At 47.2% G+C, this 18,039-nt stretch overlaps 1 protein-coding gene and 1 long non-coding RNA gene across 2 annotated transcripts in view; one reads left to right on the plus strand and one right to left on the minus strand.

Annotated features, from left to right (window-relative positions):
* The window catches only part of LOC144101976 (uncharacterized), a 100,327-nt gene that overhangs the window by 36,557 nt on the left and 45,731 nt on the right, over positions 1-18,039 (minus strand). The gene's annotated exons all lie outside the window — the stretch shown is intronic.
* The window catches only part of LOC144101981 (uncharacterized), a 176,258-nt gene continuing 175,502 nt past the window's right edge, over positions 17,284-18,039 (plus strand). The window contains exon 1 of the long non-coding RNA XR_013308130.1: positions 17,284-17,414. This is a non-coding gene — a long non-coding RNA (uncharacterized LOC144101981). The remainder of the gene's footprint in view (positions 17,415-18,039) is intronic.

Genomic DNA, 18,039 nt, shown 5'->3' on the forward strand with positions numbered 1-18,039 from the left:
TCGGGGCGTTAAAAAAAGTGCAGACTGCTCATTGCTTGTTATTTCCTTCAGCACTACAGAACAATGTGGCAGACGCGCGGCACTGCAGCAATAGGCCGCGGCGTTCACTGGGTGACTAACCTGTCGTTAGCAACCATTAATTTAACGACAAACTGCCAGGTGGGCAGGTAGGCGCGCTGCCTATCCAGAGTGTGGCACGCACTCAATGTTGACGCCAAGCCGCGTCTACTTGCCCCGATACACCACAACTTTGGCTGTCTAACCAGGCTGAGCAGTAATTAATTATTGGTTGTTGAGGAAAAAATGGCGCAGTATCTGTCTCATAAATTGTTGGACACCTGAACCGCGCCGTAAGGGAAGGGATAAAGGAGGGAGTGAAAGAAGAATTAAGGAAAGAGGTGCCGTAGTGGAGGGCTCCGGAATGATTTTGACCGCCTGGGGATCATTAACGTGCACTGACATCGCACAGCACACGGGCGCCTTAGCGTTTTGCCTGCCTAAAAAGGCAGCCGCCGCGGTCGGGTTCGAACCCGGGAACTCCGGATCAGTAGCCGAGCGTGCTAACCACTGAGCCACCACGGCGGGTCAGTAATCAAACCGCAGCAAATATTTTTCGCATAGAGCGGTTGAGGTGCCCACCTCCAAAGTTGAGTTATGCGCCTTTCCCGCCGTCAAATCGAGTGCAGGGTCTAGACCAATACAAGCAACGTGGCCAAAACTGCAAATAAGGCGTGGCTGGTAAGTAGACGAATTGGCTTCAAGCAACCTTGCTCTGGACTGTGCCGGGAAGGACTGAAAGGGGAAATCGAAAATGTAGAACGCTCTCAATCAGGCATGCGTCTCTGGTCGTGCCAGCGCTTTCAAGTCCCGCCCGGCACACCACCCTCAGGCAACTTATTGCAGGCCACGCCGCGGCAGCCGCGTTTCACCCTTCGCGCTTTTTAAGGCGACAGCATTACTAGCCCCATTACGACAAAAGCCGACGGCGTGTCTTATGTGTGGGCCTGCGTATTTGTGTGTACTCGCACACGGTACAGAAAAATCCGAGCGATGGCAAGAAAGAGGGTGACGACATCAAGCGGCCGTAGGACAAACAAAGCCGCGTGCCGCAATTTTAGACGATCATATCAGTCTTACATAACCGCCACCAGCTGACCTCAGTGCTGTGCCAGTATTGCCGACTACATTCGTTCCAAAAATGTGAGGAATCGTTCGTCTTGCAGTGTTCCAGTGGCGTCCTGCTAATTCTCTTGGCTTATAGCTTACATGTTCTAGTCAAGCTGAAGGCTACCTTGCGAGAATAATTCGAACCTGTCCTTAAAGGCTCGGTTGAGGTGCCTACCGAGATGCGAGAGTTAATGCGCCGTTTCCTTTCCTCAACACTAATTTCGATATTGAAATTGTGACTCGGCCGTTTATATTGCAGCGTTGCAGGTGGTGTAATACGGTTTCTTGTTCCATATTGCATAGGCCTCTCAGGTTGGAGGCTAGTCCGCGACAGGTGCTCGAACCTGACCTTTGTGGATTGAGTGTTTGGAGGCGCGTCTCCTGTTCATTGCTCAGTGCGCAACCTGTGTCGAGGTCGAACGCTCACGACTCCCTTTTGCTTTACCTCTTCAGCCGTGTTTGAGGTGTCCACCGAGAGGCGAGAGAGTTAGTGCGCAATTTCCTTTCCTCAACACTAATTTTGGTATTAAAATTGTGGTTAAGCCGTTCATGTAACAGCGTTGCCGGTGTTGTAATACGGATTCTCGTGATGCTTATGTTGGAGGCTTGCTCGCGACAGGAAGAAGGCCGAATAGGCACGTGAGCATATAGACGCCCAACAGGACAGTGGCCTGTGAAACGTGAAGACAGGCCCGCAGCTTCAGACCTCCAGGCCGTTAATGCCAGCCAGCTTTCACTGATTACTGGGCTAGGCCGGTAAGCTTGTCCACTATTTTCTTTATTTGGTATACTTTCTTTCATAACTTTAAATCGGCCTTGTCTACTGGCGGAGGTGAGCGGTAGTGGGGTCGTTGCGTCAATTAATCGAAACACGAAAAGAAAAAGGAGCAAAATAGAGTGCAAAAGAAGCTAAAATTGGTGTATTACTATGCCACTCTGTTTTTTACTAACATTTTCGGGTGTTAATGTTCACATTTAAAGAGACTAAAATATGCGTTTGCATTTTGGCGTTTCTCCAGCACTTGTGGCACGCAGGAGGACCTAATGCCACAGCGGGCCTGGGACATGTGCCCGAAACATTCCTGTGTATGTTAGAGCGCTAGATCACAAGGCGAACAATTTCGGGTTAGATATATTGGTAGCTGTCACCAAAAACGATTTGGTGAAAATTGTTTTGTGGAAAGAAAATGGCGCAGTAACTCTCTCGCATCTTGAACACCTCAAGAGCGCCATAAGAGAAGTGATAAAGGAGGGACTGAAAGAAGAAAGGAAGGAAGAGGTGCTAATAATTTCAACCACCTGGGGACACTGACATAGCACAGTGCACAGGCGTCTATTGCGTTTCACCTCCGTTGAAACGCGGCCGCCGCGGTCGGGTTCCACCTGGCTCAATAGCCGAACCCCTTCCAATCACAGGAGCCACCAGGTCGTGCATGAAGCAGTGCAAGACAGAATAGGAAAATTAGAGCCGTAGTGGTGGATGAAGTTCGACTACCTGACTTAATTTAACATGAATAGGACATATTGCCGGGCTAGTTGGTAATGATCCATTCTTGTTGACAGCGCGTTAAAGCACAGGGACAGAAGAAACACAGAGGACGACTTCACAGGCGCTGAACCAACAATGAAAAAGCACAGTGGTGATTGGATAGGCAAACGAAAATTTAACGATACAGGTGAAGCCTACAATTAACGCGGCTAAACACAGAAGATAAAATGCACTGTATAGATAAAACGATAAAAAACTGGGAGGAGCATGAAAGATGAAGCCAACAAAAAACACGGCTAAAGCTAAAAGATGAGGTGCATAAAAACAATAAAAGCGAAAAGGAGAGAATAGTGGGAAAAACTTTTTGTTTAACTCCTTTGTAAAACCATTACAACTTCAAACAGGCCCCGATAGAAAGATTAACTTTTTTCGACAATGAAACCGAGGGTGCACTTACACATTCACCCTCGTGCCTAGCAATCTCGGTTGCTTCCACTATTTCACGTGTCAACTTGTTCCTGTGCTTTTTTATCACAGTGGCTTTTTCGAACAAAGGATGGCATGGATTTTGTGGGTCACAGTTTCGGCAGTGGACGGGCAGATTCCTGAGTGAAGTACCAGATAAATCGTTCTTGTGTTCCCTCAGCCTATCATTGATACATATACAGGTACATAAGATCAGACCTTTGGCGTCAGGTACGCAAGTTTCAAGACCTTTTGCGATCACTTTGTTATGCTTTAGACCCGGGTTGGCTAGCGGAAATCAAGTTGCGTTTGTGCTTCTTCTGTCGGCCTACTCTTTCCTGTGTTCATCTCGTTGTGTGCTCAACGCCATACCAAGGAAGCTATGCACCAACTCGCCCAGCAAGCAGTTCTTCTACAATCTGTAATGTGTATGCATCTTACATTGGGTGAACTACAAATGCAATTTTTACAAATATTTATTGGAAAGCACTGAGTGATTGATTGACACGGACATTTTCTGTGCTTGAATTAGCCCTCTACTAAGTTCTCAAGGGTATGAATAATACCTGGTAGCCGCCGACTTCCAAAGAGAATTCGCCAGGTCTCAGTGCTACTGGAACGCCACTGGCCTTCCCCGCGTCTCCGAGCTAGGTGCCGCGCCCGGCATCGTACAGCGATTTCGGAGCTCTGCGTGATGAGAGTCATTCTAATCGTTTCATCAGACGGGGGAGCATTCTGATCCCAATGTTTTCGCTCATTAGTTCCTCCTAGCGCTCATCTCTCTACTTTCATAGCGATGCCCTCGGCCAGCTTCTGATTGTTGTGCGAGGCGGCATCCGGCTTTTGTTAACAGCAAAGGCAAGCATTCGTAGATCTTGTCTCATCGGGCATCATGCCCTGTCCACGGCTGCAATAAACTGCTACTAGTGTAGCACTTTTTTAACTATTCAGGCATGACAGCATGATAGGCATAACAGAACCGAAAGAACCAAATAAAACCAGTTTTGGTCGGACACGCAAGAAAGAACTGTAATAGCCATAAGCACGAATTCGGTGTTGCGCCCTGCGAGTGCCTCTAAGCCTAGTGGGCTATCCGGTTTTGTTGCCTGTTATTCAGAACTACAAGTTAACCAATCGGATACTACTATTCCCAATCCATGATGCGTACTGAGAGAATTGAGCATCGTGTTCCGTCTCCCCTGTTTAAAGAGGAGAGCAATTCAAGAGTACACCGGGTGACAGTCACATAGGGTGCAACTCCGGGTCCACAGCACCAATAATATACCTTTGCTTCTGGTCTATACTGTTGCAGGATGCTTCTGATGCAGGGGTTCACCTTCTCCCGTCGCCTCAACTTCAAGCAGTCAGTGTGATTGGCTTCTGCGGCTGCGCTGTCGACGTCCTCAACCCTACCTGTGAACATTCAGCTTCTCATTCGGGTCAGTTTTTAGATGAATTTGATAGAAACGGACGAATCTGTACCCTAGGGATCATAACGAGCAAATTCTTCATGACAAAACACACAGGTCCTTCACTGATATTATTTTGTAGGTTTCGCATGAAGTTTCGCTCTTCACGCAGGCAGAATAATGCGATCAGCAAAGTGTAAACAATTGGTCTGCTTCCGTTACGTGTTTCTTCCATGCTGCCCCATTGTCCACGTGCTGTATAGGAACTCTAAAAGAGTTGCAACACAAGAACTCTGCTTATAGTCTTCAGGAAACTCTGTCGAACTTAAAGCGCAATACAAAAATGAAATACATTTTATAATAATTGGAGCCAAATTGTCAGAGAGTTGGTATAGTTTCGTTGTGTACGCATTTTTGGACATAATGTGGTCTATGCAGGCAGCATCAGCGCTTCAGATGTGGTGACGTCCTTCGAAGCGACAGCATCTCGTCCGCTGTGACGTCTTGAGCCGCTCAGACTCCTATGTGCATGCTGCTGGCTGAATGTCGTTTTTTTTGTTTTTTTCTTGGGGAATGGGAGGGGACGGCAGTAAAAAAATGGCCAAGAATAGTTGGCATCTCTGGTGAATTTCACCTGATCGGAAAAAGAACACAACCCTGTAAAAGTTGAACAAAGACGTAGAGCCCGTCGGTGTTCCAAGATTGGAGAAGTAGTGCGAACAAGTTCAACAACAGGCGAACAGGTTCAAACAAGTTCACAAAGTGGCTAGAAGAAACTCTGAGGAGACCTATGCAGGTGAATGCAACAGATACGTCCCATTTTCTTCAGCCCCATTTGGTGTCAACAGAACAAATATGTCCCACTTTTTCCGACTTGACTGTTTGTACTGAAATTGTGAAATTCGTTGAGAGCAGTTTCTGTGCACCTCATCTGCTCGTGGAACATAAAATATTTCATCAATTTTGCAAAAAATATTGATGGCCCACAAAGGGTTAAGAAGGACTCTGTTCTAGATGAAAAATGTCTCCAGTGGTCCAGAATACTGTTCTTTGATTTCGATTCTGGCAATAGTTCTTACAGCGAAGCTATAGGCCTCTCCCGTCCAAGGAAACTTTTCGTGTCGTTATCGTAAGCAAAAAATGCTTGGCTAAAAGCTGAATGTAGAGACGTGTCTCCTTTGATAACAGGCATACATCGTATAGCTCAGTACTTGTTTCCAATAAGAAAAGCCACAAAGCAAGCGTCAAAACCACATAATGGATGATAAGGCGCGTGTGTACAATGGGAACACCGTCTGACGCGTTCCAGTAGATATTAAGTTTGCAGAGCTGCTTCGAACCTAACCTACAAACCTGGTAATCCTAAAAACAGGACTGCTTTTGCTAAATCTCTTTAACCTGGCATTGCAACTTGCTGCTCGCTTTCGTGGTGTTCATGAACTCAGCCGTGGCTGCTCTACCTCGGCAATGGCTAAATAACGCTGGAGGGAGCGTTTTTGATCCGCATTGACGAACCAAAGACTGTTAGACCAATATTATAGACTGCTGTGTCTGTCATTCTCGCCCATGAAAATTGAGATTGTGATACCCTTATAACGTCCTTCATATTACTGGGTCTTCGTAGTAGTGCACAAAGGAAATTTACGAATTTTTATGTCTAACTCCACTGGCTTCTATATTGTAAGCTGGACAACATGTGGCTGAAGCATTGTTTCCTGGAACTTTATTTCCCAATTATGTGCGTCACCGAAGGAGCATCAGATTTAATAAATCATAGTACATTTACGTGGTTTATTATTGAGGGGCCTAAATCATGACTGTCTCATACTGCATGCTCCAGCGCGTTATCGTGCCTGAAAAGCAATTAACATATATAACGACTTTGTCTCCTCTGCTCCTGTTTCGCCTTCGAACCATGTCACTGTTTTTCTGTCCCCCAGTCTTGGTATGACTTCTTTGCTCAAACTTTTAAAGCATTAGTGGCGATTGTTTCCTCACTTATTCTAAGCGTGATCCGCATTAACGCCTAAAAATTGCGCTTCCTAAGGATGAGTGAGCGGCGCGTTGCTTAGCGTTTGCCAAGCGTGATTGTTGGCAATTCTTTTGCATTCTTGTTTTAGGCGTGGTGCACTTTCACACTTAGATGTCTCGCTTTCACCCACACTTCTTCACGCTTTGAAGGCGTGATCGCATGGCCTGCCCCATGCTTGGCGTGCTTGACAGCCTTTAGTTCCTCCCCCCACTCCCCCGGCCCTAATACCAATTCCAGTTTATTTCGTCCAGGCGTCCTAAATGGTTGTCGCTGTTGACGACTCCAAGAGCGAGTGCTGGGATCTCACGCAAGACGGGCAAACCATGTGACACATTTTGCAGAGTTGCTTAGTGCGAATTAGAATAGAATCAAAATTGGAGTACACTAGAGAGTTAAAGACAGTGGACTCAGTATTGGAAGACAGTTATAATTGGAATAAATTTGTAAATAATGCAATTTCTCTGCTTCAGTATAATTTATTGTCTCTAATTTTTTTAATGCAGAAATTGATTCTGTTGCTTGTGCCCCGGTTTTCCCGGCTACATATTTTCAGCTCCCAATTGCTTTCAATGATAAGTGTTTGCATCCTCGCACCAGACCTGACTGATATGACTATCGCAGTGAAAGTTGTTCTTCATGACGAATACTGCTGCCCCTAAAGCTTTAAAAATAGCACGCTTGACACGTGATCGTCTAGAAAAGGTGATAGGCTGTCAACTACACCCACCTGAGATCCGGGACAGAATGTATTAGTATAAAAAGAAGAGAGCCTTACTAGAATACAGATGCTTGATTTATGACGCGATGGAATGTTTTTCTACAACAGTTGAACTCAGCGTTCCTCTGGTGTATGAGCAACGTAAGAAACAGAAGCTGTATGCTAACACATAATGCCTCCTGTGAACGCAACCGTTGTCGAGGTGTTGCGACTGTTTTCTGCAGCTGGTCAGTTCACGATCGCCGGCATCGACTCCCTCGGGAAGATTTTACTCCAATCGACGTTAGTAACTATATCAGCTAGCCCAAGTAATTAAAACATTTGCTTATGACTGCACCAACCCACTCTTCGGGGCCTATGGTAATAAAAAAGATACGAAATTGCCAGAGTGTTAAGCACGATAGTCTCGAGTATGCTTCTATATTCTCTGAAACTTTCGCGAGGTGCTCATATAGTGAAGTTGTTATGCGTGATATTCTCGAGCAGCATCGGTCATTTGGATGTGGCAACCCGCCCCAAGCCTTGATTAGCCGGCTTCCTCCGAGGAGCTGCATTCTTCATTGTTAATTGTTTAGAAGAAATGTTGGACTCATATGCTGCGCTTATGAGTAGACGCGATAGCGTACGCCGTTTCGTATGTCATCTGATGCTGATGGGACTTTTTTTGCCAGATTATTTTATTAGGGCGACGATATACACCGATAGTTAGCATCACCAAACATTGGCTGCTAATTCTGAGTAGTGGTAATTGAATTGCTTCATTTATTTGACACGCTCTAAATGTTCTTAATTAGCATTACCAAGCATTGTTTTTCATTATAAGCATATTGACGCCTTTGAAATGAATATTAAAGTATTGGTGTGCTCCGGAATAATTTCGACCACCTGGGGATCTTTACCGGGCACTGAAATCGCCCAGCACACGGGCGCCTTTTGCGTTTCGTCTCCATAGAATCATGGCCGCTGGCCGCGGCGGGACACTATTGAATCCCCATTTTCCAATTTTTTTGTCTTTATTCAGTTCATTACATCACACCAATCAACCATCATTCACTACAACCAAAAATTGACATGCTAAAATTTTCACCGAGCCCCCGATTATTTCCGACACGCGCTGCCCACTGCTAATACACCGACGGCTTTTCGGCCGAACGAACTGTGTACGCTATCGCGTAATAAGGGAGTAGCCGTGAATTCACCCGGCAACGCAATCACCGAATTGGGACACTACACTCACAACAAAACTTAGTGAATTAAGCCCACACGTGCGAACTTCTTTTAGGAATAAATGAAACGGCAGCACCTTCCCATTTCGGGTACAATGCTTGAAGAAAGGAAATGTGAAGCCGAGAATTACTTACTGCGTGGTCCTAGAGAGATTCGGTGGTCTCTTCCCACAAGTTGCTTATACTATTTTTTTTTTCTCTTGCAGCATCGGTTATTTTGATGCGGCATCACGGAACAGTGATGCTTTGGTCGGCTTCTTCAACCTGAACTAGGGGTGCATGCCTGAGCCCGCAGTCAAGCTGCAGTAGAGCAAGTGTTCAAATTTCAATGTGATTTATCCAGGTGGAATCCTTTATTACCTTTGCTAAATTTTTTCCCCAATGGTCGCGAAAATAGCGATGATTTTCTGCCAACTTATGTTCTGCAGACTTGTTGTTTTGGACACTAAGGACAAACTAAAGTTGTTTTATCTGCATTGAATACCGAATTTTAATGACAGAGGATGCGAGGACTAAAAGCAGTCTCCGCGAGCGTAGCTCTACTTGGAAGGTGTTGCTGGTTCAGCATAGCTAAGCGCGAAATATTCGGCGAAAGCTGGATTCGCAGGCGGGCAACACTGCCTGAGAGCGCGACTCCAGGCTGCCAGTTATGCAGTACCTTTCCTTTCCTTGCGTCCCTCATAGCCTGAGTCCCTTTGGGACGTTAAACACTAAACAACCATTCCTTTCCTCATATATCATCGGCGCCTATAAGGCTGCCAATGCGCCAATGAACCCATTGAATGCCGGCGGCCTATTGCATACTTCTTAGCTGCAAGACCATCACAGTATGCTCAGTTTATCTCGAATCACATCTTAAACTCACACTTTAGACCATATCTGATAGCAGGAGATTTTAGTGCACACTCTCGTCAATGAGGAAGCCAGAGGCAGTAGAGGCCAAGTATTGGAATATTTTACTTTATCCAATAACATATGCTTCCTATATACACGTAAACATTGATACTGTTCTCCAAGTTCTTGCAAAATGAGTTGCCCGGGTGTAAGTTTTTGATCACAGAGTCTTTATCCATCTTTATCACCGAATGCCTTTCTCACAGAGTGCGTTTATTGATCAAGCATCAATCGTTCCTTGAGCCCATAGGACACCTCAGCTGGGTGACCGTTAAACCCGAAGGTCATTCTAATTGGCACTAGAGGACACCGGCATTCTCAAAATGATGCCCTGCATCCAAGGCCACCTGTGTGGAAAGAAAATAGCCGACAGAGATGCTACCTGCAGTAGAGAGAGAGGGAAAGCTCTTTAATGAAGAAGAGATTTTAGCTGTCGTTCGAGAATCGCTGACAATCTGCTATCTTGCTTACGCGTGGAAATAATAAATCATTACGGTGGCCCACCCCAGGCAGTGCGCATGCCGACGGAAATGCAGGGCTTCTATCTGCAATACTTGGCAGCACTGTGCACAAATTTTAATAACCATTCACTGATTTCTCTACATTTTTCGTTTCACAATGCATGGTAGTATCCGTAACCAACAGCGTCACTGCCATTGTTTCATGCCTTGGCTGAAAAACTGTCCATTATCCTGTGGCCAGTGGAAATTTTGTGCACTTAAAATGAAATCACAAAGGCAACGTCGGAGTGCCCACGACACTGTAGGCAATCCGCCAGCTGCTAGCGTGTCGCCTTGAAGGGCTTGAGCCTTACGTGTCACGTCGGGTCGAGGTGTGAGTGCCATCTGTGACTGCTTAAGCGGATTAGGGTTGAGGTGCTCTTGTAAAGGGTGCACTATATGCGAAAACCTTGCGTTCTTTCTTGGCGTTTCAAGACGTGCGATCTTAATTTCTGCGCATGCGCACCATTGAAGTTTAGTGGCAAACTTCTGGCTCAGCGCTGCTCCGGCCTAACCTCAATGCTTTTCTATGGCGGATTTTGCATCCAAACATCTTAGAATACAACCGAAATAGTAACTCACATCCCGAAGGCAATATTCAATCAGTTTCGCGCAGGTAATTGTCGGATAAATAGAATAAGAAAAGAGTGAAGAATTTGTCTTGGAGGGAGAGGTTTAAAGGATAATTGTGGCTCAAACACATCTAAATGCAATTTAAATTGGTACATGCACCCCCAAGAATAAATGATAAATGATGGGCGAGCTATCTGTTTGTTAAAACAAGACAAGAAAACGTACTTATTAAAAATAAATTGGAACCACTGTCTTACGCGTTCAAAAACACTACACTATTCCATTGTGCGACAGGTCCAACGGGAATGACTGTTTTTAGCTCTGCTCTTACACCATTTCGCAAATATCCTTCTATCCTTGCGCATGTGCAGGACAGTAGCCCAGGTGCCGTCCATTGTCTGGTTGCATTCTTCAGTTTGTCCGGAAAAGATTGTGTGTGGAGTGTGTTTCCACTGAACACCTTAATCACATTTCAAGGAAAGTAACCTTTGACAGGTGGAGAGAAAAAAAATTGGCTTTGGTTTGGTTCTGGTTAAACCTGGAGTGACACGATAGCTACAGCTGGCCACGCTGAAGGCTCGAAATGCTACCGTAATGTAGCTATCGCTGCAAAATGGCATCCGCGATTGTCTTGTGAACAATCAGCCCACGTTGAGGAAACGCAGATGGTAAGAATAAATCTGAAGCCCTCCGTACGACGTCCCTCAAAGCACATACGTCGCTTCGAGATTTTAGAGCCCAGAAGTTATAGTTTCACCTTTTAGGTCGGAGCTTCGATCGCGGTTAAGTATGACACCCGCCTGTCTGTCTGCACTACACAGAGGAAGTCATTGCCCGAATTATTTCAAATCAATTTGCTAGAGCCCGCCGTATTTGTTTGACCGCAAAACATGCATAAGTACATGTTTCAAGAAGCTTTCTATGTGGACAAAAATGGCATCTGCGATTGCCTCTGCTGTGCCGAAGAGCGCACATTAACGAAACAGCGCTAGAAGGAAGGGAATGATTTACGACAAGGAAATGCATGGTCGTGACGGCAATGTGTAGATATTCCTGGAACTTTTCGTGAGATGTCTATGCACAGAAGTTCTTGTTTTTCTCCGGCAGCATCGGTGTTTTGCATGTGGCAGCCTACATTGGGACTCAAGTGGTCGCCCACTATTTCCTGAACTAGGGAGGCTTGCATGCCCAATTTGCAAAGCGCGCCAGAGTAAGTGCGCCATGAGTGGCATTTTTAACCCACGTTGAATGGGACTCAGGGCGTGATGGTATTGGGCAGTAAGCTAGGTGCAAATTGGCTGCCTCTATAGGTTGATTTCTTTTCCTTCAGCTACGCTAGTACCTCCAGCATGGCCGAAGACAGCGGCGGGAATTTATCAGTCCTAAACGTAGCCGTATAGTTGACTACTACAAAGAAAGGGGATACGGATGATTCGAATTCGTGCAGAAATTTAAAAAAAGCGAATCAAACTAACACATCTTCTCGCCTAATGAACAGGGTCGTGTAATGAGTGCCGGCTGAACTTGTGCTCTCGCAACGTACAATTGTTTTCTTCGCGTCGTTATATCACCTGATACTGTTGGTGCGCAAGTCTGGTTATAATAATGTGAATATCTGTGGGTGCCCAGTTTTTCATTGCGAAACAACTGCACCATGTGTCGAATGCGAAAATGTGTGACCTATGTTAGAGCGAACTGTAGCTGCGCATATATTGAGAGCATTGCTGGCCGCTACGTCACTTATGGGTGCGGGATTGAGGTAACCATATGCTCTCATACATGGAATGCGCGCTGAATACTGCATTTCGCTTTATTGAGAATGTTAGTTACACCGGATGAAGTGCTTATTCTCCCAACCTGCCCTTTCTCCCATTTTTACCGCTTAATGATTTCGGGCTGTTCTATTCCGGGTAATTAACGCATTGCCCAAATTTTCAGGAATAATTCATTGAAGAAAGTACACTCATGGCACGAGTAAATACAGCAGCTCTCCAACAGCCGGTGGTCGCGCATTGACACATGCGCTGCCACGCATAACTATAACTCATCTACTCAGATGCAGCATGAATGAGCAATGTAGGTACACATAACATGGCCGCCAGGTCACAGAAGAAATAAAAATCAGAGCAATAACATTTACATTGAATTTAACTGCAGACTGATGTTTTAGAAGAAATATCGAACACCACTCCGAAATAAACCAACACTGCTCTAGCAGTACGGAGAGCAGTATCAGCAAAAGTCCACCAATGGATCTGTATCATCGGCGGTATTGCAATGGGGGCTTAGGTTGACGCTCAGACGGTGGCGAAACCTCGGCGGCGACAGTCTGTCGTCTGTTCAGGTCGGCAGGCGCACCCTCTGAGCGATGACAGTGAGGCTAGGGTGATGATCTTCTTCACAATGGCGCGGGGAGAAAAGGAGCCATCCTGGCGACTCATGGTGCCGACAACGTAACCCGGTCGTAGTCCGGCTTGAGTCGTTGGACATGCACAGTCTCGCGACCACGTCGGCGGAGTTCGGAAGACGGTGTAAGGGGTTCACTGAGGATGTTTGCTCCAGGACGCGGTAGGGGCCATGGTATTTCGAAAGAAGTTTCTTTGACAGGCCGGGAGCAGTGGAAGGGATTCACTGCAAGACGATTGAACCGGGTGGGAAATCCGGATCATGCTGACCGTCGTCATGGCGGTGTTTTTGGCGCCCCTAAGTGTCTGGTGTGAGTGACCATGTAATCTGGTGGCAGCGTTCGGCGTGCTGTGCAGCTTCAGAAACAGTTGTACACTCAGATGAGGCAGGATGGTATGGAAGAACTGTGTCATTGGGAGTGGATGGATGTCGGTCGTACAACAGAAAAAATGGGGAGAAACCGGTGGTGGACTGGGTTGCAGTGTTGTAGGCGTACGTAATATAGGGTAGAACGAGGCCTCAGTTCGTGTGGTTGGCAGCAACGCACATCGCTAGCATGCCGCCCAGAGTGTGATTAAATCGTTCCGTTAGACCATTTGTTTCTGGTAGGCTGTACAAGTCGGATGAACGATATGCAATCGGCGAGCAGCCGTCAGCCAAGACGCGTCCTTCATTACTGAGGAGTTCACAAGGAGCACTATGGCGAAGTATAAAGCGCTGCATAATGAAGGACGCGGTTTCTGCATACCGGGTCATGTGACCAATGGCAACAATGACTCAGTGGTTGCCAGCAGCGGTGTACGGCAGAGGTCGTAGAAATCGATGGCAACACGGTGGAAGGGGCAATGAGTATAATGTAGATAGATGGCTGCAACTCTCCAGCAGAGTGGTGAGGCAGTTGCTTACAGTGTTGGCAGGACGGGCAGGAGTCGGGCGTACTTCAGGATGAAGTTATACATGCCTCGCGAGTGGTACCGGAGACGAATGTGAGAGTACGTCTTGACTCCCGCGTGGGCGCATTTTGGGTCAGCGTGGAAACGGGTGCAGATTAGAGACCAGAGATGTCGGGGAATGACGAGAAGCCTTTTCCGTCCATCTGAGTTATAGTTGCACTGATACAGTACATCATCGCGAATTGTAAAATGTGAATCTTGGCGACGAAGGGCGCGGGATGGTGGAGGCTTAGATGGGTCGGAGAGAAAGGCAAGAAGAAAAACAATCCACTCATCTTTAGGCTGCTCAGAAGGCATGTCACAGGTGCTGAGCGAAGGCGCAGTGGATTCTATGACGCAGAGGCTGTCAAACTCGGCCGGTAGCGGGGAGCGGGACAGGGCATCTGCGTCCTGATGCTTGCGGCCCGACTGTTATACGACACGTATGTTATATTCTTGGAGCCCATTGGTCCAGGCGACCAGAGGGATCTTCTAGCAAAGAAAGCCAACACAGGGCATGATGCTCGGTGACCACGTCAAATGGACAGCCATAGAGATAAGGTCGAATTTTGACAACGGCCCAGACACTGGCCAAGCACTCTTTTTCGTCACGGAGTAGTTGGATTTAGCTTTCGTGAGGGTGAGGCTGGCGTAAGCAACCATATCCTCCTCGAATCCAGACTTGCGTTGGGCGAGCACAGCCCCGAGGCCAATGCTTCTGGCGCCCGTGTGTACTTCGGTTGGGGCTTGAGGGTCGTAGTCACGCAAGATGGGTGGTGCCGTGAGTAGTCTGCGCAAGGTGTTGTAGGCGTTGTCGCTGGCAGGCGACCAACTCGAAAAATCCATGTTGTTGCAGAGAAGCTGAGTTAAAAGGGCAACAGTGGCCGCAAAGTTGGGAATAAAACGCCGAAATTAGGAACAGAGCTGCGCAGTTCAATAATGCAAGTAGGTTTTGGAAACGGAGTTTTGTTTTGAAGCACGAAGTTTGGCGGTGTCGGGGCGCACGCCCTCTTCTGACACAACGTAGAATAAAACTGTCAGCTCGCGAGCAGCAAATCGACACTTTTTTTAAGTTCAGTTGAAGGCCTGCGTCCGTAAGGCATGTTAAGACGGGATTCAGCCGGGACAGATGAGTCGCAAAGTCGGGCGAAAAGATCACGATGTTGTCGAGATAACACAGGCAGGACTTCCATTTCAGGTCGCGCAGAATGCTGTCCATTATGCGCTCAAACGTAGCTGGAGCATTACAGAAGACAAAAGGCATAGCGTTAAATTCATACAGGTCATCAGGGGACACATATGCGGTTTTAGGGCGATCGTCAGCTACAATCGGGACCTGCCCGTACCCAGAGCGCAAAGCAAGAGCAGAGAAGGGTTCCGCTCGTTGTAGGCAGTCCAGAGCATCATCAATGCGCGGAAGAGGGTAAACGCCCTTTCGCGTGATCTTATTCAGGCGCTGGTAATCAACGCAGAAATAGCGCCATCTTTTGACTTCACGAGGACCACGGGCGAGGCCCAGAGACTGTGTGAGGCCTGAATTACGCCGCCCTGAAGCATCGTGTCAACTTGGCCTTGAATAACTTGGAGGAACGAAATTGATGAAGGAGCGTGAGAAGTTGAGTACGTTGAGGTGAAGGAAGAGAGGCGTCAGTGGAGGGAAGGAAAACGTCTGGAGGCGAAGTGTCGAGTGCAGGAACCGGTGGGCTGAGGGCATCTACGTCGAGGGACGGTGAATCGTCAGTTTCATTGCGATATATATAGAGAACGAAATCAATGATCTGCGCGGTACTGCGGCACTCATCGCGATGCACAGCGGACGCTTATGTAAACGGATTGGTCACGAACAACGCGCTAAGGCCAACTTACCGGGTGAGGATGGCGTAAGGTATGGACAGGTGCTTCCGGCGCAGAAGGAGGGTGATGGTGTAAAAAGTACGTTGCCGTCGCGAACGAGGTCAGATGTAATGGGCACAAGAACAGAAGAACAGGCAGGCAGTTCAATGTCTTCTGCTACGGCGGCTATGGCAGGAGCAGCAGAAGAGGCATCGGGAGACGAGGAACCGCTGAACACAATCGATGACTGCCTTATGTGTGCCGTGCTCAGTGAATAAGGCATCTAAACTTATGTAACCGTCAGCACTTTGTGCAACTGAGATTTGTACTTATTTGTATTTTCTTTCCTGTGTGTTTACTTGAAGTTTTATTTTATTTCAATATTCGCGTAGTGATCATCTTACTAATGTATTCTGCTGCTGTCAAGTCATTGTAGGGTGCGTCGACCCTTTTCAAGCCTTCTCTCTGGCTTTTTGTCGATGCACCCAACACCCTCAAGATGTTGAATAAATTGAATTGAATTGAATTATGGCACAACAGCAAGTCCCAACCCAAGATGATTTCGTGAGAACCGGTTGGCAAAATGATGAATTCAATCACGTAGAGGATTTCCTGAATAACGACGCGAGCCGTGCACATCGCTAACGGTTCAATAGCCTGCGCGCTTTTGGTGCGCAGCCAGAATCCAGAAAGTGGGGTCACTTTTCGCAAGGAGCGACAAAAGGTGGCGGCCATGGCAGAAACAGCAGCACCGGTGTCGACAAGCGACAGAACAGAAACACCCTATACAGAAACGGCAATCAGATTGGCGGCAGATAATTGAGGCCTTGTACATTTCGCTGGTGGCGCAGTTCTCGCCTCAAGAACTGCGGCGTCTAGTTTTCCTCTTGCCAAAGATTTGGGTGCCGACGTATGGGAGAAGGGAGCGGCAAGGAGGAGGTGAACGCCGGGTGGAGAAGGCATTGCGATCAGGTGAAAGCGGGCGACTCTTTGGCGGCTCGGCTGGCGGTGAGTATTCACTGGGAGGAGGCCAGTAACCGGCATCTGGGGAGATTGGCGCACGACGACGGCAAAGCCGGGCCACATGACCAGGCAGTCCGCAAGAGTAGCAAATAGGCCGATTGTCACTAGTACGCCAGGGATTGCCGAATTGTCGAAGCGGTCGCAAAAAAAGACGTCAGAGCGTGAGGAACTTGAGGCACAGACGCTTGAGGTGGAGCTTAGGTTGGGCGGTAGATAAGTGGCCGCGGCCGTGCGACGGCGGCAGCGTAGGTCAGGGGTGCAGCGACAGGTACGGGCGGCTGTGCTGGTGCGGGTGGAGGGACCGCTGAAAGGGCCTCAGCCACTTGTTCGCTGATGGCAGTGCGAAGGTAGGAGTACTTCCAGCAGATATCTATGAAAGTCAAGCAGAGAATGCAATTATGCCTATGCGAACATTAACCCATTATCGTTATCCGAAAAACTGCCACACGTGAACACCGGATCTGGACACTGGAACCGAAGGGAAAACTAAACTGCTAGTGGACCGAATTCGCGTTTTTTTTTTCAAACTACGCAAATAAAATGTAATTTTTTCTTCTCAGCTGAATGGGCAGATTTTACTGCTTGTAAGCCCAAACATCACCATCTAATCGAACGTAGAAAATAAGCTCGTTGTCATTCTCGCAGCGCTGTCAAGCCTGACAGGAGAGCATCTACGCCACCAGCGGAGCACGCGACCCCATCCCCTGGTGGCGGCACCAGAGCAACACTCAGCCGGATACGTCAGAGGTTGGTAAATCATTATGACTTCATTCATTCCACAAGGTCCCTGGGCTCCCCTGCAGTATTTCCGGTGTCGCACATATTGGTTTTCAAGAAAATGCAGCCGTGGAAACAAGAAGCAGCCTTTAACGCGGAAGAGAAGACACGGTTTGGTATCAAAGAATTGAGTGAAATATTTATCTAGCTTATGTGAATGAATCGATGCTTCCTATTTGCTGTACTCCACCCATTGTTGAGCAAGATAATCTGGTACTGAAATTAAGGAATGAGTAGAAGATCTAGCACACAACCCAGGAGCTACACCTGAATACCATCAGTTAATTTAGCCAGCTCAATTCCTGTGTTTTCGTTTGGTTACATAATTGTCGCGATGACAAAATTTTAATTCTTACCATGGCCAAACAACCCGTGAACAATGCGTACACAAGACGCAGGTTCAAGGAAGAAAGAAACATGAAGAATCTGGAACAAATATCGGCTGACTGGCGAGTGGCCCGATTCAAAACGCACGATAGAATTTTCTGTCGCGCCACACAATTCTGTGTTGCGAGAAAAGCTTTTTTTTTTCGTGCATTGTGTTGTGCGACACAGGTTCGTACCCTGGATTACTTTGAATGACAATGGTGATTGC

Source organism: Amblyomma americanum, chromosome 8 (genome assembly GCF_052857255.1).
Source record: "Amblyomma americanum isolate KBUSLIRL-KWMA chromosome 8, ASM5285725v1, whole genome shotgun sequence".
NCBI classification, from domain to species: Eukaryota; Metazoa; Arthropoda; class Arachnida; order Ixodida; family Ixodidae; genus Amblyomma; species Amblyomma americanum.